We start from the raw sequence: 21,490 nt of genomic DNA on the forward strand, positions 1-21,490 counted from the left end.
TCTAATGTTCCTCGAAAGACAAATATAGAATCCCCAGTATTGACGAAAGTACCTTTCAGGTGTGAAATCAAACATGAGCAAGGTTCTGTTTCACGTGGACGCTGTAGTCGGCAGGCGAACAACTAGATATAAAAGTGTATTCTATGCAAATTGTTGAAAGATTGTATAGTAGCTAATAGGAATTAATATGCATACAGAATAAGAAGAAGGCGGAAGGAACAATTTTCCATCGATACGTATCTGTTGCACCTGTCTGGACTCCATTGTCATTCGGACTAAAGATACAATTCTGTTTAACAAACTCTGGCTTACAAATATATAATTAAATCTCTTCATTATAGCCCATTGCATGCATATATACGACATATAGTACATGTATGTAATTTTTTGAATCTGTGGTATAATAGAAAGAAGGCGCAACTACATTTAATTGACATGAAATACCATATTGCTATTTTTCACTGTCTAAAAGGGATGTTTGATAAAAAATGAGACGTCTGTGTTGTAGCCTACAACAATTGCTAATTGGCACTAGGTTTAAGAGCCAGTTTATTTTCATTTTAATATTGAAAACAATACTGTTCTTTGGAACAGTATACAACATGACAATCAACCAATAGCGGAACTTTACAAATAAACATATAAAATCAACAATTAAATGAAATTCACATAGACTACACTACAACACGCTCGTTTTGTTTATCCCATCTTAAAACAAATATTGCGTGGACTAACACAACGCAAGTATGTTAATTCACAACTTTTAAATTCGGACTCATCATTTGAACATTGCATGTGGCACGCTGAGCCACAAAACCGATAAACAAAGTAGATTCAAAAACGTGAAACACCATATAGCCGGTGAAATATACCATTTTAAATCACTAAAAAGTAGGCCTACTGCAAATAAGTTCTATCCCTGTGGTGTGAATGACCAAGATATGCTCTCTGTAAGTGATTTTTAGATTGAACGTCTATCATAATAGTCGGAAAGATGTCTTTTGGTGTTAAGATGATCAAAATTCCTTTCATTTGCCTACTTTTAGTAGAAAGCGTTAGTCTAAGTCTTTGCTCTAGAAGAAAGCATTGTTTTTTTTAAGTTAACCGTGGATTAAAGGAACCGTCCCATTTAACCGGGTTCCTTGGGTATCTCTTTATCATTTATTTGGTTTTATTTTAAACAGAGGTAATTATTATTATTATTATTATTATTATTATTATTATTTACAGCAGCAACGTTCTAAATAATAATAGCCTCTCTTATACCCATTATCTTTTGCAGAAACATTTTCACAATCTGACCCTGCAGAAACTTACATGTAGGCTCTAATACACGTGTTTCTACATCTCCAAATACGATACAGCATGATCCCGCATCTGAATATATGCAAAATACCATGGAGAGGCGAAGTCATGGTGGCACATCGTAACGAAGTGGCGGAAAGTTGGGCACCAGAGATGGCACCTTCTCAGGTCTCAAAGTGCACGGGGTTTATGAGACAGGTTGAAATGCGTGTTGATCCCCGTGGCCAGAGTGAACATAAGAGGGCGCTGCCATTGCACCTGGCGACATGGGAGCACAATGTTCCGCCCCATCCTACCCGAGCAGAAGGCTGGACAATGGTCTACTGATGACTCTTACTTTGCTGCACCCAGTCTCACTTTTTATGTGATAAAACATATGCCACAGAATGGCTCACGCCAAGTGTCTTCACCTCACTGCTCGTGGTCTAAGAATTTCCTTCAGCAAGCATCCATTCTGCACACTTTGTTTAATACATTATTTTCTTTATTCAACACCCAAAACGCATGGATTGAATGTTTGCATTTGTCATTCAAGAAACTTATTTGGCTTGTGAAATTGAATCTGTGCAGCTATTAAACACACACACACACACACACACACACACACACAGCAATTGTGGACTTGCGTGCCTTTTTTTATAAATAATAAAATACAACTGAATCCTTAAATCCTCAGAACTATGTTCATTATCCTTTTATAACGCTGGGAGACAATAGCGGACTGCTGCTTTTATCTTTAAACGCTTTCACCCGCTCTCATTTCCTCACTCTTCCTCTCAGTGCTTTATTATTCTGGGATGGCACGCGCTGTGCGTGAGGCAAAGATAAAAAGCAACGACACGCACTCGCACATACACAAACGCACGAACACACACACGCGCGCGCGCACACACACACATACACACACACACACACACACAGCCTACATCGTATCTCGGAGTATTGGATCAGTCTGCAAATGAAACATTTCCTAAGTAAACCGAACAGTAGAAACTGAACATATTTTCGAAAAGTACAAATACAGCGTAGCCTACTTTGAAAGGCATTTCTTGATTTATATAAATGATTGATTACAAACTTGCGTACTTGGGCTAAAACAGGTTTCAACAGTGAACATGACACTCTATTTTCTTTACACCGTTTATGATATCCTTTACAAACTTCACAGAAGGTTCGGACGCTTTGGCTGTGTGCTGTTACTTTTGAATGTATTCGTAGTTATGAGGGCTGGTTTGTGCTCTTTTACCTCAGATGATAATTTGTGCTCAGTGTCCCGACGCCATGCATAACCTCACCTAACTCGACGAATTTACGGTACCATTCAGTATTGAGCAAGACCTGTGGAGTGGGCTCTAGTTGATCAACCTACTTCACGTGCTAAATAGAGTGATGGAACAGAGTAGCTTATACATTTTTCTTCGTAACTGGTTCTTTGAGATGTACATCGCAAAATATTTGATCTCTTATTTTTGTTTTTATTATTATTATTATTGATACTAGTGGTTGTTAATTAGCGTTATTGGTTGAACATATTTAATTATAGGTGTACCGCTTAAATGAAAGGTAGGCCCCTCCATACTGTGTCTCTCTCTACGGACCCCAATCACACCAGGGCCTTTATTATCTCGCTGCCCCTCTAACTCCACTTGCACTATATTTTCTACCCATTCCGTTTTACAATCTTCCCTTCCCAAGAGAGCAGACACATCACAAATCCTTGAGATCCCCTCCGTCTGCCTTTCACCACTCAAAACATGAGCATCTCTGTGTCAAAAATGGTTGCATGCATTGTGCTAACGTGACATACAATTATCCGAGGTGCCTCCTATGTATTAAGAACCTGTAGACATTCTCCGCTCATCACAGCTTTTTTTAAATTAATTTATTTTTTAAATAATTGGAGTCAAAATTATGTAAATACTGCATTCACAAGTCAGGATGTGCACATAACACTGTATAGACATCACACACATGCGTGCACAAACGAGCGCAGATTACTCTCCTAGTCCACTTTATCTGCTATGTTACTATGACATAAAGCTAGTTTTTAGACAATACTGATATTTAGCGCATTCGTTTCAGTGGGGACTCTCGCGTGGTTTATTTCACATTCAATGTGCCTATGAACCGAGGCATTTGCCAGTGTGCAAAATTTGAAGGCAAGGCTCTCAATTTCGACTGTCATACGTGAAATGATGTGTCAATTAGTGCAGTCCACACCATGCACACAGACAATAAAATATATTGAGCAATTTGAAAAAAAAATACTACACATAGTCTACCTTGTTCAAAAGTTGAAATATGTTTTCACGGGTAAAATGAAGAGAATAAGATTGTTAACATGGGCAATATTCATTTTCCCCAAACGAACTACTTTTCTACAACAGTAAACTATATGGCTGACTGGGTTTTTTCCGTAAAGAAAGTCGGAAATAATACAAGTCAGCATCATGTTTCGTCAACATTAAACGTTATTTTTACGTCATCCCGTTACATTCAAAATATATTTCCTTAAAAAGTTTTTTATTTTATTTTATTTTGATTTTATGGATTGCGCTGCAGACCGTTTTCCTCCAAAAAAATAAAAATACAATTACCGGATCAAGTTGCTAGACCTATGTTGCTTGAATAAACATTTTATGTTATTAATGAAAATAAGCGAGTTAATTTTATTTATGAGGATTAGGACCCCTTGGAGCTGAGAGCAGAGAAAGTGTGCATACGGAGCGTGAGGGATTGTCCATTTCTGTACAGGGAACCAACAATGGAATTATCATGACAAAGGACACAGAGATCGTCACAAAGATTGAATTCTGGAAGACAATCTTACCATTTTAGGGAAAATCAAGAATTGCAAACGCCCATTTAAAAGTAAACGAAATGTTTTGTTTTTCTTTTTTTGCTTTTTTTTTGTTGTTTTTTTTTGGGGGGGGGGGGGGGGGGGGGGGGGTGCTGGTTCTGTAGGGGCAGACCTGTAGAGAACCTCACCGATCTATACTACAGTTGTTACTATTGATCAAATGTCACCTCTTTGAAAAGACTTTCAAACTTTTTCCATTTATCAGTAATAACATACAAAGGGACGGGTGTCACTTTAAAGGTGTTAATATTGTTTATTTTAATTTTAATTACTGTAATATTTCTAATGTATATAGCAATACTCCCATATGTGAAATTAAGTGCGTCAATTAAACGATGACATGAGGTAATTGTAAATACAGCCGGTAAAACATAAGGGTAGGCTATTCCAACTGAACAACACATTGAGCACAATTAACGTTAAAAAGATATAGCACGAAATATTGCTAGACACAGCATTGGATATTCCAGTAACATCAGTCAGTATAACGCAGACTGCAGCCCATTAAAAAGCTAAATTTATCTTTGTAAATAATTTTTATTAGAGCTGAATGGTGGTAAAATTGTGTTCATATATTTTAGCTTTGATCACAATAATGTTCTGCACATCACAAGAGCCATATTCACTTTCACACATTGCATGCGTGGATGGATTGTGATTTTAAGATTTTTACCCTTAATGTGTTTAACATGGAGTTCCCTGTCGTTGTGCTGTGCATGCCGTAGTCTTTTGGTCTGCAGAAAGCCTGCTATATCAAACATGACTGTCCATAGGCATATCAGTAGGCTAGGCGGTTTTCCCAAAAAGTAGTGGACAGGACTTCGCTGTAAGCACAAGTGAGGAACTTTTGGGGGTTTATGCTTTACGTAGCACATCTTAGATAGCGATGCTCTAAGAGACGCTCGCATGCATGCACTCAGTAATTAGCAGGATTCTTGTGTAAGTATTTTCTGATTAAATTATGTGTAAAATATTGCATATGGCATAAATCTAATGTGGATTAGCTTACTGTAGATAACTATGCTTCCAATACCAATACGTATCACCTCTAACAATCATCGCTTCACAACTAGTTTGGGACCGACCACATTTTCTCTAATAAATTTGTGCATTGTAGGACTGAACTTTCCCCGACGTCTCATTAAAACCTCAAATTCACCTTTTGGATTATAAATTCAGTTATGTCCAGATGTTTGGACACCGCAACTATGCAATATTTCCGAACATACTACAATATACGCAGGTTTAGACTAGTTACGTGTCCCCATATTATGTATCTTATAAGCACAATTTGCATTCTGTCTTCTAGTGTGTCATGAAGGTTACGTATCATAACTTATACAACAAACTTTTGGCCAACATTCCATGCTTATTTTTAAGTTTTGATTGATCTCATTCAGCTCTAAATCCGTTGTAACAATATAAGTGACGTAAAAATATCTATTTATGGTCGTAAAATTAATAAATGCGATGTACATACAAAGGTAGTCTAGGCTATGGTACAAGAAATCAATGCACTTTTAGTACGCATGTGTTATTTAAAAAATAAAGTAGGCCTATGTATAAATATAAGTCACGTTTTTCGGAAATCAGATCTGTGCTTTGGAATTGAAAGTTAATGCATTTAGATAAAACCATGTGTAGGGTAGTAAAAGCCTAGTCTAAACCGCCACGGGAATGTGTAAATATACACTGCCTCTCCTAATTCCATAAAACGAATAGCTGTTAGTTTTTTAGTTCACTTTCATCTCAAATCTATAATAGTGGTTACTTAAATTCATATGAAAAGTATAAAACTCTTGTAGCGTAAAAGCTCTGTAGCTTAGGCTACCTAGCCTAATCTTTTTTCTCACTCATAACTCGTTAAGTTTTTTATCTATATAAAATATAAACAATCGTCATGCAAATAGATACTATTTTAGCATATAGAAATATGTAACGTTACTGATGCAGACAAGTGTAATAAAAAGAACGAACGAAACAAAAATAGGCTACATTGTTTTGTTTTTGCCTGACTGTGCCATTCCAGTTCGCTGGTGACTTTCGCTGCTTTTCTAATCAGACTCCTGGTATTTTACTTTCCGCTGTTCTTAATTCCCTATTTTCAATCCCTGATCATCACTTTCCTCCTTTTCTCTATCTATTCATCCATCCATCCCTCCCTCCTTCCTTCTCTTTCTCCCTCCCTCCCTCGCTCTCCCTCCCTCGCTCTCTCCTTTGCTGAATCTTATTGATCCAGAAGGTGGCTAATTAGCCCTTCCCGTCGTGCCTGTGTAATGAAGCACATGCGCACTGAATTAATCACAGCCATTTTTTGCAGGAAACTAATTAGCAGGAATAAAGATCCAAAGAGTTTTTTTCTTTTCAATCATCAGATCTCACTTTCACCTCTTCCTCTCTCCCTCTAACACAAGACACATCGCCTGCTTTGCATCCAAATTATTTTTATATAGCCTTTACAACTATTACTTCGGTTTTTTACACTCCGCAACAACAATGATCTTTCTTTTACCATCCTAAATGCAAACTGACCAAAAGGGACTGCCTTGATGGGATCTTTAGCCAAACCGTCTCTATACTGGATTAAAAAGCGAGGATCACAAAGCGGCAGCAAAATATTGTAAGTTTCAACTTTGGGTTTCTGTCTCTCCCTGTCTATGTATATCGGATTCCTTTCTCCTTTTACAGTTTTAATACTAACTGAAGGTTTTTTGTCCTTTTCCTATTCATTTCGAGGGTTGCTTATTTCCTCGTTTGGAGAAATAACACGCGATCGCAAGTTATTTTCATGCAAGTTGTTTTATTCTCTGTTCTATTCGTATCGTTACCTGTGTTTACATCTGCGTTCGTCTTCGCTTTCTTCATGACTGGAAGAAAAATAAACGGGAAAAGACTGCGATTCCTTTCAAAGGCAGGAGACCACAAACCTTGGATTTTAAAACAAATTACGGTATTTTGGTGTGATCACAAAAAGCGGAAAGAATAACATTTTAAAATGGCATGTTCTAAGGACGACCGCTAACGGAAAGGGTTGCGTTGAGCTGTCTGAAGGTAGCGGGAGCTGCATGTGATCTTAGCCGGGGAAGGAACACATAAGTCCAGCTTGTTGGTCCGCTTGCGTCCGGCGAAAGGGAAGCACCGTGTATTCCTCCATACTTTCGCAAACGTGCCATTTCGTCCTACACTCTTCTTTTCTTCTATTTTCGATACCATCCCACTTGCACATGATCCTTCGTTTTTTAACAACAATGTCACTATCCTCTTTTTGACGATTTTGTCCTCCCTTGTGTGCCTTTCAGTCAGTTCCTCTACTTTTTCTTTCTCTCGCTCTCTCTTCCACTTTAGACGCTGTTTAATTTTATTTTTCTTTCCTGGTTGATATTCTGAAGCGTTGTTAGAGTCGATTCTTGTTCATTCACTGACGGAGTCACATGTAAATCGATCGGCGTGTGTGTGTGTTTTGTGAGTGTGAGGGGTTTAAAAACGGAGCCTCGGGTCTCCGTCTTGACAAGAGCGGATCATCAAAACTTCGGTTACGGGAAAGCGGAAAGCCAGAAGCCGATAGTTTGAGCGGCTGGTCGGGAAGAAGAGAATTGTTCTAAAGAGAGGGGGGGAGATTCACAGACAACAGAAAGACGGAAGTTAGCTTTAAAAAGTAGGCAGAACACGATAAAGATTATACAAAAGCAGTAACAAAATAGCCTTCCAACAATAGCCTACATCGAGGCGATTGTTCCTATTAGTAATATTAATATCATGCCAGAAAACTAGCTGTTATTGGTAGGAACCACATTCATGACATCATTCCTCTGCCTCGGCGCGAATAAACAACCTCTAATGTGCTTTAAATGTATTTTTCCTCAAAATATTTTAAATCCTTAGCTACCTAACATAACTTGGAGTGGTTAATTAATGTGGCGAATTAGCTAATTTAGCGCGGCTACCAACAGGGAGGTAGATGTAGCCTAGGCTACACAAATATAAAACGTAAAAGTAACAATCAATAGAGCTGACAAAATTAAGGGAATAGGCAAAAGCAGAAGATATTCGGATAGATGAGATAGAGACAGGAGAGGGGAGAACAAGGTAGGAGTAAGAATGTAGTCCCTTCCAAGATACGGACTGATAGACACGAAAGAGCGGAAACGTCTCTCAACCCACTACACAGACGACACAGAAACTCGCGCACACACACTCAAAGCGCCAAAGAACAGAAAACAGATAAGATGGAGATTGAATGAAAGGATATTCAGAGACGGGGTAAAAGGAGAGACGGGAAGACGAGGTTTCGATACAGAGAGACGGGCGAAAAAGGCAGTCTGCGAGCTGAGGCAGTGGATGTGTTGGCTCTAGGAGAACGAGAGAGGGGGGCTTAGAGACTAGGGGTCAGACAGCAAGAAACAGGGGAGCAGGGGTCACTGAGTGAGTGTGAGAGAGATAAAAAAGAAAGAGAAGGCAAAAACCCCTCCATTTACAAGCAGGGGGAGAAAGTGAGAGTGAAGAGGGGGGTGGTGTATGTTGAGGGGTCACACAAAGCAGAGTATTGAGATTGTGGGGGTCAGACGGATTAAGATTAAAAGAGCCTCAGATTGGTCACGAAGAGAGAAGGAATAAAAGTATTTTTTTTAGGATTTATCAAAAAATGTTACTTGGTGAAGAAGACCTCATAGGGTTAGATATTGTTTTGTGGAGAAATAAAGGGCTGGGGGAAATGGAAGGGGTCAGGTAGCCATGGGCCTTGAAAGAAAGATTTGGGGAAGAGGTCAAAAAAAGAGAGAGGGAAAAAAAGTGGGATCCAAAGGCCGACCTGACATTTCCTAACTCAAAGGAGCTAGACGGTAACTTGGGCCCTAAAATTACAATTTCAACAACAGGGTGAGAGCAAGCAGTATAACTGATGCCAAATTTAAAGAACTGATAGTCAAAGACGAGGTGTCTTCTGTGCCTCTGCGTTTGACACCTTTAATATTCTGTGCCACATATTTTTTTACATTGCAGAAAGGAGGGGCAATAGAATGTCTTACAAGCCAAAGCAGTCCAACCCCCCTCCCCTTTTTGAGTCTTTAAAACTCAAAAAAAATTTTGTTGTTGTTGTTGAGGTGGACTGAAAGTAGGAGGGGGTAGAGGAGAGAGAGAGAGAGAGGTGTCTAGATTTTGTATTTCTCCACGCAGTGCCTGCGTTCTGCAGCAGCCGTGGCTAACAGGGTGGCGGTAATCGCTAGCGTCACGCCGAAAAGGGAACACGGCGGTAAAGTAGGCTCTGTCTCGGTGCTGCCCCAGACTTTGAGCATCACAAAGGAAACACAAACGCTCCGTGCACGATCACTCCTCCTCCGAAGCTCTTGCGTTTTCAGCGGTCCGAAACCAATTAATGGACGGCAATTATCAATACTTCAATATGCATATTTTAACAGGGCAATAATATCTCAAGTCATATCAGCTGTAGTATATAGATTGCGTACTGCTGTTAGTATTTTGAACGTGGACTGGGAATAAAGCAGTTAATTTATAGAAAACTGAACAGGCAAAAAAAAAAAGAGTAATAATGCATGTCGTCTACTTGCAGTGTCAGGTAGATGCTTTGTAAATTTGCTTCATTTCATCATTGGCATACTTGGGGAAAACTGGAAGGTCTACATTTTCATAGCATTGGTTTTTGCAAGTGAATTACCAGAAGGTGTATATGCACACTCTAGTTGTTCAAGCTTGTGTTGTACAGTAGGTAGCAAATTTCAAGGGGATGCAATTCATATTTTGCTCATCCATGTTCCTTCTCTGAGCTTGCCATAGAGAGCTGTGTTTGCTGTGGATGGCAATTGTTTATTTGAACTGCCTTTCTTTAAACCAAAGATTTACTGAATACATTTGCAATAATTTTCATTTGAAATAAGAAATAATGCACAGTGTTGTTTATTAAAAAAATAAATCGCGACACACACATATACAGACACGTTGTCATATACACACACACACACACACTCAAGTAGTAAATATTTATAGTGACTGGATTTAATTGTACTATTTCTTGAAAGTCATTTATTTTTATTTTTTCCAAAAAACATTTTTTAACCATTTAAAATTGTTTTATTGATGCATCTGTAGAGGCAACTATATACAGGGTCTTTATCTATGATCATGATCATACCCTTAGTACTGTTACATATAGTGCAGTTCAGTCCATATATAGTCTTTGTCATTTGCATTTTCTTTATTGAATTTTCAAGCCTTAATTTGTTTATACATGATCATTTATGTATACATGTTGGCATGCAAAGTATAATAAAAAGATGTGAATGGTATTTGGCATTTTTAACTGAGGAATGTGGGAAACAAAATGGTGCTGTATTCATATGGCTTAAAGCAACATACATATGCATTATCATCAGAATAAATATGGCCTATAATAATAATAATAATAATAATAATAATGATGATGATGATGATAATAATGGGGCTATTGAAAAGTGAGAAGATGGTTATTTAGAGAATTCTGAAGATGTTTATTGTGTTTTTGTAGCTGAAGGTAGATAATGGAAGAGATTATGCTATAATGCTGCATTAAGATGTTTCAAGATCTAATTTTCATTTATTGTTAGGTTTCATTTTTAATATAATAGCACACACTACATGCATGGTCAGTCCTTACATTTATATTTCAGTGTTCCTGTTTTTGTACACAGCTTACTGAAAATGGTGGTGTGTACTTTGAAAAAATCAGTAAACGGGGTGGGTAGAAGACGTCAGAGCGTAGGTGCAGTGTGTGCTGAAGACAGGGCGGTTATGGGGCAGTGAAGAGGAGTTGAGGAGGTAATGCCCCGTACCCCCGCGGTCTCCCCCCTCTGACGGTCTCTGCCTCGGGGGCTGATAGTGCTGGTCTCTCCCCCTGGAAGCCCGCTCCGCTCCGCTCTCCCTCACCTGGGAACGCCCTCTCGCCGGCTGATTTTGGGCCCAGGTCGGCTGGAGGCAGACTTAGCTTGCATGACATTATTATTATTATTATTATTATTATTATTATTATTAATACTACTAATAATAATAATAATAATAATAATAATAACAAAATTATTATTAATAATACTATTATTATTATTATTATTATTGTTGTTGTTGTTAATAATAATAATAATAATAATAATAATAATAATAATGATAATAATAATCATAATAATCATAATAATGGTTATAAGATGAAATAATGTCCTCTGAACCACACCATTCTCAGATCTGTGTTACAGCAGTGTGAAAGGGTTGTTGGAAAGGAAGGTTTTTGTCATCCATTCCCCTTTCCTCTGTCATCATCCTCTTTCCATCATCCCAGATATTATTTCTTCATCTGGCACATGTCTCTCTTTCTTATATTCTCTCCATGTTGTCCTTGTTTTTTTTTTTCTTTTCCTGTGCCTCCAGTATTTTTTGAGGCCTCGCAGGTAGACAGACCCTGAGAAGGAAACAAATGAATGAAAATGAGGAGAAAATTCATCCACCTCCGTTTACTGCGAGGGTGGAGTGTAGGAGCGGAGAGGATCCTTTTACAGGAAAGGAGTTTGAATATGTACGCCGCTGCAGTCAGGACCAGTTATTCAAGATGTTATAGACCGTAGGATGCGTGTTCGTGTGCCGGTCGTGTCACTGGAGTGGGTTTAGGGTGGGGGCTGCTGGGGGGGGGGAGGGGGCCCGGGGAACGCTGTCGAATTTAGGTGCGTGGTACCTGGCGCGCGCTTGGCTAGAAGCCCCCATCCCACATCCCTCGACTTTTGTCTACTTTTTTCAGTTCCTCCGTATTTTTTGTGCTCCCTTTCTCCGTGTTGCTCTTTCATCTCCTCGAAGTGAAGTTGGCAGGAATTCTGTGGATTGCTGTTTCACAATATGTTGTCGTGTTAGCAGTCATTACATCACCGAGATGGGAAGATTTATAGTCAGCAAGGTGTGTATGTGTCTGTGCCTGTGTTCATTATATTTCATAGGGGGTGTTGGGTGTCGAGTCAGAGACAGGGAGACTGCTGAGGCTTTCCTTGATTTAAATGAATGATAGTCTTTCCACCTTCAGTATGGCTATTGTCAACACACACACACACACACACACACGAGACACGAGACAGTGCATAGTATTTGTACAAAATGTAAATCGACATAGTTGCTTTTTATATTGTATGCTGTACCTTTAAAAATATTGACCCAGGAAAGTGCAGCAATGACACTTAGTGTGTTCTGAAACAAAATCAGTAATAAAGAATTGAATTTAAAACTCCTTACATAACAGCAAGTGTGATGAACGATAAATGGAGGTCACTTTACTGTAAAAATGAAAATCAGGAATTGTACACACGCTGTACTATAAGCTGCTTGGTCATATTCAGGTAACGATTCAGCTGTGAGCGTGAGAGGCCCAAAGCCTTTTCTCCATCTTTCTTTGTGATGTTTTTGAAATTTTTTAAATGTTTACAATTAGCCAAATGATTAAATCAGAATTTGCATGCATGCCTTTATATAATTGCATCTAAAGCCATGCCAGTATATAAGGATTTTATAAAACAATATTGAATATGTATTGAATTTCAGAATTACCCTCAATTTTTCTGTACATGTAGAATCGGAATGTAGATACAAGCATCATCACCTTGTGTGTGTTTGTGCGTGTGTGTGCATGTACGTGTGCCTGCACGCATGTTTGTGTGTGTATACTGGGTATTATAAGTGTTTCTAGATGCACTGCATTCAACTTTAATTTGACTAAATTCTGTAAACATCCTCCTTCCTTTTGGATCAGTCCATTTTTCAAAATGACAAATATTAAGAAAATTTAATCATGTAATAATGAAAATAAAACAAAACGCACATATGAAACCAGATCAAGTAAATACCACATTACCATAGGAAAAATATTTTTCCCTTTAGCGAACGCTTTTTGATGGTGTTTTGGTGTCCATTTTGTTCCCCTGCTGGTCCGGCCGTGTCACTGGTGTGGGCTCCGCGTGCCCCTGTCCGAAGCGGGGGACGGTAAGGGGGCCGGTGTCGTCTTCCCCGCGGGGACAGTCGGCCTGCCCCCTTTCTGCGGCGGAGTCAGACGGTGTTGGCGCTACTGTGCGTAGACGGGGCGGGCGCTGCCTAGCCGGGCCTCGCCGGCGGGGAGGGGTTGGGACGGTGGCAGGATCGGCGGTGGAGGGGGGAGGTGGTTTGGGGTTGGGAGGGGGGGGGGTGGGGGCGGCGGGGCCTTTTGGGACGGTGCTCCAGAGACAGCCAAATTGAACTCTGCGGCACCCTTGGCAACCCCCTCAGGACCTCCGCGCCGGGCATTCCGCCTTATGCGCCGGCGCTCCTCATCACAAAGAGCCGAATGCATAAAACATGGGCCGTGCGCAGACGCAGTCTGCCGAGGTGGGCTTTCTCTTTCGGCCACCGAGCTGCGGAACAATGCATGGGGCCCCCCGGCCTGTGACTTTGACGCAGTCCCTTTCTTTCTTTCTTCCTCTCTCTTCTTTTTCGGCGAAATCAGCCATTATCGGACACTTCTCCCCAGTTTTTTTGCCCCCCCCCCTCCCTAGTAATGCATCTCGCGGTAATTTTATTTTTGTCTGTGGGATTTACACGGGCGTTATGTAACTGGGAGCCGCGATATTAAAAATGCAGGAAGTGGGGCTCCCTGTGCTGGAGGGGTAGCGTGTGGGGCTCCCTGTGCTGGGGGAGTAGCATGTGGGGCTCCCTGTGTAGTTGAGGAGTAGCGTGTGGGGCTCCCTGTGCTCGAGGAGTAGCATGTGGGGCTCCCTGTGCTGGGGGACTAGTGTGTGGGGCTCCCTGTGTTGGGGTAGTAGCGGGTGGGGCTGTGCGGGAGGCTCAGGCAGACAGGCACACGCGTGTGCACCCCACAACCTCCGGACCAGTCCAAACCACGCCACACACTCACACAATGCTCATACACACACACACACACGCCAATCAAGCACCATGCCTGCAATCATTCACTGAACCCTTTTATTGGTGCGACACATACACTATTACCATTTTATTATTTAAATATTTTTACAAAAAAATTTTTTTATTGAAATACATACATTTTATTTCTAATAAATGTAAAAATGGCAATAACCAAAGTAATGCTACTGAATAATGCAGTATAGCTTATGTGTTTCTTTAGTCATTTGACTTCTTGGCTTTTGCACACAGTAGCCTATACCAATATGAAGGAAATTAAATATATGTTAGTCACATTAATTAATATAATAAAGGTAATGTGTGCACACCTGAACTATGTAGGCCATCTTTATCATTTATAATTTTCATATTTTGCATTGAATGGTGGTAAGATTAAAATGTACAATATAAACTATATAATTATTTGTGTGCATAGATATCTTTTTTATCAAATTGTTGCTCTGCCAGTACATCCTGTGTAGTAATGCATGTGCTCTTTTCATAGAGTGGCTATATTCCCCTCACTAAGCATTTTTACTGCAAAAATCCGGTAAATTCTTATCACTGGCTAGTCAGAGGGCTAACCTTAATTCTCCTCAACCAAAATAATAGAAAAATAGCATGAGTGTGTGTGTGTGTTTGCGCGTGCTTGCTTACATGCACACACACACACAAGTACATGAGAGAGGGAGATGGAGTAGGCCCTGGTTTGCTAGCATGGCTAGGCCATTTTATTCATATCTTGTGTCTGTGTGTGTATGTGTGTATGTGTGTATGCTTTTGTATGTGTGTGTGTGTGTGTGTGTGTGTGTATACGCGGGTGCTTCAGTAGTTTCAGTGAGCCGGTGGGTTGGGATAGATGATAGACCTGTGTTGGTCGGGGAGGGTCTCCATGTCTCTCCCACAGGCACACACATCAGAGCCACTGCATTCACCTACACACACAGTCAAAGGCTGGGGCCGCATGCTGGATATTTATATGCCATGTGCTTAAGCATTATTATTTTCTGTGCATACATGCTGTGTGTTTGTACATGTTGTTAATCTTAATTTCTAAGGTACGTTTAATTGCTTTTATTTGTTTATAAGGGTATATTTTTAAATATAATTTTCCAGAATTGTCATTGGTTTGATGATTTGGTTTAACAAAAAAATTTGCTGAATTTTAATTTAGATTTTTTTTTTTTTTGCAGCTTGGGGTATATTGTTTAAGTATTTGGCCTTGCTTAATATATGAAATATCCATTCAGTATATTTATTTATTTATTTAAATATGTGTTTGCATTTGTTTGTTATTCTTGTTTCATTTAAAATATAGGCCTAACATTATAATACATTAATATATAAATTAAAATATATATATATAGAATTCTATATGTCTATTTTATGTGGTTTCTTTACATTTAAAAATGCATTTCTCGTGTAGATCATGTCCATCACTGTGCTGATGTGGAATGGTAAATTGTATGGTGTAGTGTGGTGATACATCACAGCTGGATGGCTGTGCCAGTGTGTGTGAATGGGTGCGAGGGTGCGCAGTCAGCAGGTCCCGTGCATGCTGTGTTGACTGCGTCGACACGCGACTGCGCAGCCAATGCGTGGGGGCACTTTCCTGACCGGCAGAATGTGCAGTGAGGGGTGTGCTGGCCCCCATCACACCAGTACCATTTTTGAGCACCCTGCTGGTACTCCTCAGCATTAAAAGGAGAAGAAAGGGAAAAAAAAAGTATTTGGGGGTCTGTTCTTGCGCACACACACTCCCTCTCTCTGTCTCAGTGTTTAAAGGACATCGTCCGGCCGCAAGTGCCATTCACTTGCAAATCCGTGGTGGCCTGTCCATGTCCCCTGTGGGGCCACGGGATAGCGTGAGGGATAGAGAGAGGGATAGAGAGAGAGAGAGAAATGGATGGAGTGAGAGAGACAGGCCTGCTCTCCCTGGCCTTGCTGTTCCTGCAGGGCACCCTGGTGTGCGTGCGTGTGTGAAGGCCTCGCACAGAGCCGGTGTGTGTAGCGTTCTCAGACGCGGAGCGCGCGTGTGTGCGTGTGCGTCTGCGGTCAGCGAGCGAGCGGAGCGTTCCGCCCGCTCCTCCGTCGGCGGGGCCTCCCGGTGCTGAGCGGTTGGGCTCGGGAGGGAGGGAGGGAGGGAGGGAAGGGGTTAAGAGCCGGGGCGAACCCCCCCTTTGTCTCGGCGGCCCTCTTTGCCATTGTTAGGACGGAACTGAGCTCGGCGCACCTCACTTGACCACGGCGAGGCAATAAAATGGCCTCTGAGTGCCGCCTCTCCTCCAGCGCTCTGATGCCGGGCCTTCTCCTCCGCGCACGCCTGCGCTCGCCGCTCCTCCCGCTCCGCACCGCCTTTTCAGATCCGTCTCCGTCCGGGGTTTTTATTTTTTTATTTTTATTTTGCTGCACCCATTCTACGTGTGTGTGTGTGTGTGTGTGTGTGCGCATATGTGCTTGCATTTTCAGTTTTTGCGTTTAATTTCTGCGATCAGTGGAGACATATAGGCTATGCAATATAAGCGCTGATAGGCCGATCTTATATCGAATGTTACTACAATCTGCAGGAATACACTGTATAAAATAAGAAACAATAAGTATATAATTCAGTGTGATGGTGAAGATATTGCATTGTTTAATGAAATAAACAAATTATCTGCAGCCATTAATTGAATTAAGTCCTTGCATTTTCTAGAATAATTGAGTTATTTTATATCATGTATTCAATTAAATTGGCCTTTATTCTGCTTATCTAGATTATGAAATAAGAATATTACTTCATTGTGTTTTCTTTCTTTCTGCACAGTCAAGGTTCTCTGCTCATTTTCACAGTAGAGCCCTTTGCCTCTGGTGGCAGTGAATGTCAAGGCCAAGGCCCTGCTCTCTCTCTCTGGCTCAGAAACTGGGATCGCTCTGCAAATGTCTGCCATTTTGGCTCAATGTTTTTCAGTAAATATACAACACCTCTGATAATATCAATGCAGTAACTATGAAATGCAGTAATAAAAATTATAATAAAAACAAAATAAATAAATAACAATAAAATAAAAAATAATAACAATAAAACCAATAATAGTAATAATAGTTGCAGTTGTATAGTATAATTATTATTGGCAGCATTAACATTAAAGTATTCACACTTAAACATTCATTATTATTGTATATTTTTCTGACATGTAAACACAGTTGTAGTCAGAGTGCAGGTTATTGTTTTTGTTTTTTGTTTCTGTGTTTCTGCTCGTGATTGTATTCATCATGGCGTCTCATCTCAGACACTGTAATTAACGGGGAAAAACACACAGTCTCTCCTCGTCCTCTTCCCATCAGGTATATGTTTAATGAGGAGCGGAGGGGACTCAGCTGATTGGTTTCTGCTTAGCTCGAGTCCTCTGTGAGGCTGCTGATTGGCTGTGACACACAGGTGTAGTTTAATTGCTGCCGTCTGAAACCCCATCTTGGGTGTAACCTGTTTATACCAGGTGTCCTTCAGACACTTAAGTGTTAGGCCAGGCCCCAATTAAATCATCGCTTCCTCAGAGTCAGATTATAGCACCCCATCCGGTGGCCAAGGAGACTCTGTCTGTCCTGCCAAGGCGTCTGTGTCTCAGGCACACATTCTGCATCTGAAGTAAATGTGGCTCATTTCCCACCCATCTTTAATAAGCTTCAGAGCCTCGACGCGGTGTACAAGTTGCTTTTTTCTTGGTGTTTTGGGGGTTCAGACTCATTTCTGCTACTCTGTCAAGCGTCTTTGTGACACTTTTCTGTAAAAAGCGCTATACAGTTAAAATGGATTTGAACTGGAGTAGGGGAACCTTCCCTCCCCACATATGGCGTGAGGAGCAGGATAAGTTGTGCGTGTTCGTCTGCTTTGGTGGAGGGGGCTGGAGTGGAGCAGGCCTGAGGAGGGTCTCTCAACCCTCCCCCAGCCCCCACTATGCCTGTTCACACTCACACTGCTGCACTGTGCACTGTCAGGAAGCAGCAGTTCTGTAACCCCCCCCCCCCCCCCCCCCCAGTATCACTTCATTCTCATTCTCACATGCAGGATGTGCTGGGACACATAGCGGGGGCTTTGCAGTGCAGAGGTCATCTCCCTGGAGATAAACCAGGGGGAGAATCTGTCTGGAACCGTGTAGTTTGTCTGTACCAGGCATGATGTGTTTGTAATTCCTGACGCATTATTATTATTATTATTACAATTATAATTATTATAATAATAATTATTATTATTAGTACGTACTTGCGCCCAGTGCATGCTGTGTTGCTTGAAGACCTGAAATGAATAGAATTTTCTGCTTGTTGCATAGCTACTCATATTTATTTATTTTCGGTGTTTCGGTTGCTTATCGCAGCCATCTGGCAGCCCTTTGTGTCCCCTCTGCGCACGTCCTGCAGACACGGAGCGGCTGCAGGCGGCCGTCCTGGGCGAGAGACGCAAACACAGCCACTGTTTGTCTTTCAGGGGATGACTCAGGGCCGCATTATTCCAGCAGCCTGCCAGAGCAACACTTTTTAATTGCCTGCGGTTCATGGAAATGTTGCCACAGCCTTAAGGCCAATTTAAGGCCGGACAGTTTGTTCTGTCCCGTTCCCCGTTCCCCAATATTGGTTAGCGCAGGCCGTTCAGGGAAGCTGGGGTTTGGGGGGTGGGGGTGGGGGGGGGGGTTTGGGTCGCCGTGTCTTCTGCGGTGCCGTTTCAGGCTCCGTCCCGACCCCTGCGGGAACGTCGGGCCGCGCGGAAGGCCGCGCTGGGGTCACCTCGGATTCAGTGAAAGTTGAGGGGAGTGGGAAAGCCGCGAGCCTCTCTGTGCCCGTGAGTCACGCCGCCAGGGCTCCCTGGGCCTCGTCTGCGGGACAGGCCCCCCGGGGCAGCCAGCGGGGCAGCCAGCGGGCAGAGTTTGGGAGCGGTTCAGTCGGGACGTGCGCTCTGGCTCCTGTCCCCGGGACACCGGTGCGGAGTGGAGGTTCCCAGGCCGGGCTCCGCGCGGTGTCTGTTTCTCGTCCTGGCACGGCCGCCGCTGGCCTTTAGGTGACTCAGCCTCTGTTTACGCTGGAAAGGGATTGTGGGTGTGGGCGAGGGCACCGTGTCATCACTTCCGGGCCCCCTTCTGGATTTTTATGAATCGCTCGAGCCGCAGCAGTAGCAGCTGCACAGAAGAGCTGGAGGAGCACAAGACGGGTCTACAGATTTAACACGCTGGGAGAATAACACATACCCCCAAGGCCAATGTGACTGTACGGCACTGACAAAAAATACTTACTAAATAAAATAAATGTGTATAAACTATTTATTGTAGGCTTCCCTATTATTATAAATTCCAGTTCTTTCAAAAAGGCTGACTTGGGGGAAAAAAAGCAATTATTGAACAAGTAGTTATAAAAATGGTGCTATTGTGTGTTTGATAAAAAAGCAGTCGTCCTGCTGTCAGATTCGGAGTGTTCGGTTCCTCCCTTGTTGTGTGCCTCAGTTCAGGCTAAATAAACAGTGGCGCTGTGACCTTGGTGAGCAGAGCACACACATCGCACACACCCCACTGACCCCTGGCTGCCTCTGGATGTGTGTGAGTGTCTGTGCGAGTGTGTGGGTGTGTGTGTCTGTGAGTGTGTGTGTGTGTGTGTGTCTGTGAGTGTGTGTGTGTGTGTGTGGGTGAGTGTGTGTGTGTCTGTGAGTGTGTCTGTGTGTGTGTGAGTGTCTGTGTGTGTCTGTGAATGTGTGGGTGTGCGTCTGTGAGTGTGTGTGTGTGTCTGTGTCTGTGTCTGTGAGTGTGTGGGTGTGTGTCTGTGTCTGTGAGTGTGTGGGTGTGTGTCTATGTCTGTGAGTGTGTGGGTGTGTGTGTCTGTGAGTGTGTGTCTGTGTGTGTGTGTGTATGTGTGTCTGTGTCTGTGAGTGTGTGTGCGTGTGTGTGTGTGTGTCTGTGTCTGTGTGTGTCTGTGTGTGTGTCTGTGTCTGTGAGTGTGTGTGTGTGCGTGAGTGTGAGTGTGTGTCTGTGTGTGTGTGTGTGTGTGTGTGTCTGTGAGTGTGTGTGTGTGCGTGAGTGTGAGTGCCAGTGTGTATGCCTATGTATCCTGTGTTCAGGTGCTTCAGTAATATCTGCAGATATCTGTCCCTTGCTGAATGCTGAGTCTCTTCCCCTTTAATCCTGTGCAGCGGTACTCGTGCTGTAAGCGGGTGCTGGTCGCTGCCCAATGCCTCATAACGTTGGCTCTGGCTCTCCAACAGGAAGTCAGATTGCCTTTTTTTCCACAAGTTACAAAGAAACAGGAACCGTGAACTATTGCCAGATGACAGCATGTCGCGAGACTGCGGCGATGGGTGCTCGGGCGGGCACGGGAGGGAGCCCTGTCCAATCACTGTGTGGGTCCTCAGGACCCCCCGGGGGGGAGGGGGGCGGGGCGGCCGCCTCTGTTGCATATGGGTTGTGTCAGCTTGTTTAACACTTGCCTGCGAGAGCATTTACATGTAAATGCAAACGTCCAATTGTCTGGTTAATTACAGCAGGGCCATTGTGTCTTTGCCAGCTATGAAAAGCAGGGCACATTACACGCCGCGGACTTCTCCGGCATGTTTGTTTTTGTTTTGTTTTTGTCTTTTTCCTCATTGCATTCTCTCCGGCTGCTCTTTGCTTAGTGGCCTCCCTGTGTTTTTGTGCCTAATGTAGTGCATTGAAACGTGATAACAATGTGGCTCATTCTTTTACACGCGAATCTTCCTGCTCCTCGTTACTCTGTGTCCTTCCCTCTCCGGTCAGAGTGTGCCGGCTCTCGCACTCCTGCAACGAACGAACGAACAAGCGCTAAATTAATTACTCTGGGTGTTAAAAAATGCATTTAGGTCACATTTTAATTTCATGCAAATGAGCAAACAGACATAAGCAAATATTAACTGAATGCAGCCTTTCCGCCGGGGACAAAGGTACCTCTCTTAACTGACAAATGCGGCGGGTTCCCTCCCGACTGGCTGTAAGCCTCCGTTAGCCTCCCTCTCCAGTCACCAGGGGCCGGCAGGCCAGCGCGAGCAGGCGTCGGATCACTGGCAGGCAGAAGCAATCTCTACCTGAGCCCCAGGAGGCAGCGAGGCCTGCTTGCCGATCTCAGACTGACATACGGCTCTTCCCCCACCGCAGTCAAACCGAACGCCCTTTGGTCTTCTCTTAACATCTGTCTGCCCGTTCGGTAATAAACCGTGGGCAGCACCGGGGGTGATAGGTCTGCCGTATTTTCAGCCTGCAGTGAAAGGAGATAAGTAGGGACGTTTTATTGTTCACAAAAACACGACAGTAGTCCATGGTATTAACACTCCTCTCCATTTTAAGAAACAGCTTGAATGTGTTTTCCTTTATATTTATAGCTGAGCATGAAGTCTGCCATATTTTGCAAGTATCTATTTGAATGCTTTCTCACGAGTAATGGCTG

General features: G+C 42.5%; 1 protein-coding gene and 1 long non-coding RNA gene across 5 annotated transcripts in view; one reads left to right on the forward strand and one right to left on the reverse strand.

Annotated features, from left to right (window-relative positions):
- Positions 1-21,490, forward strand: part of zfhx3 (zinc finger homeobox 3) — a 231,430-nt gene that overhangs the window by 71,945 nt on the left and 137,995 nt on the right. Inside the window, exon 1 of one of the 4 annotated variants that reach the window (XM_035396652.1) lies at positions 6,374-6,785. The exons of the other annotated variants lie outside the window; for them this stretch is intronic. The gene's annotated coding sequence lies outside the window, so the exon portion shown is untranslated. Of the gene's footprint in view, positions 1-6,373; positions 6,786-21,490 lie in introns of those variants that run through there. 4 annotated transcript variants of the gene reach the window in all.
- Positions 11,553-13,248, reverse strand: LOC118215701. Its single transcript, XR_004762875.1, has 2 exons — positions 13,035-13,248; positions 11,553-11,603 (listed from the first exon to the last, which is right to left on the reverse strand). It is a non-coding gene; the product is annotated as an uncharacterized LOC118215701 (long non-coding RNA).

The sequence above is a fragment of the Anguilla anguilla genome, chromosome 16 (assembly GCF_013347855.1).
Source record: "Anguilla anguilla isolate fAngAng1 chromosome 16, fAngAng1.pri, whole genome shotgun sequence".
Taxonomy (NCBI): Eukaryota; Metazoa; Chordata; class Actinopteri; order Anguilliformes; family Anguillidae; genus Anguilla; species Anguilla anguilla.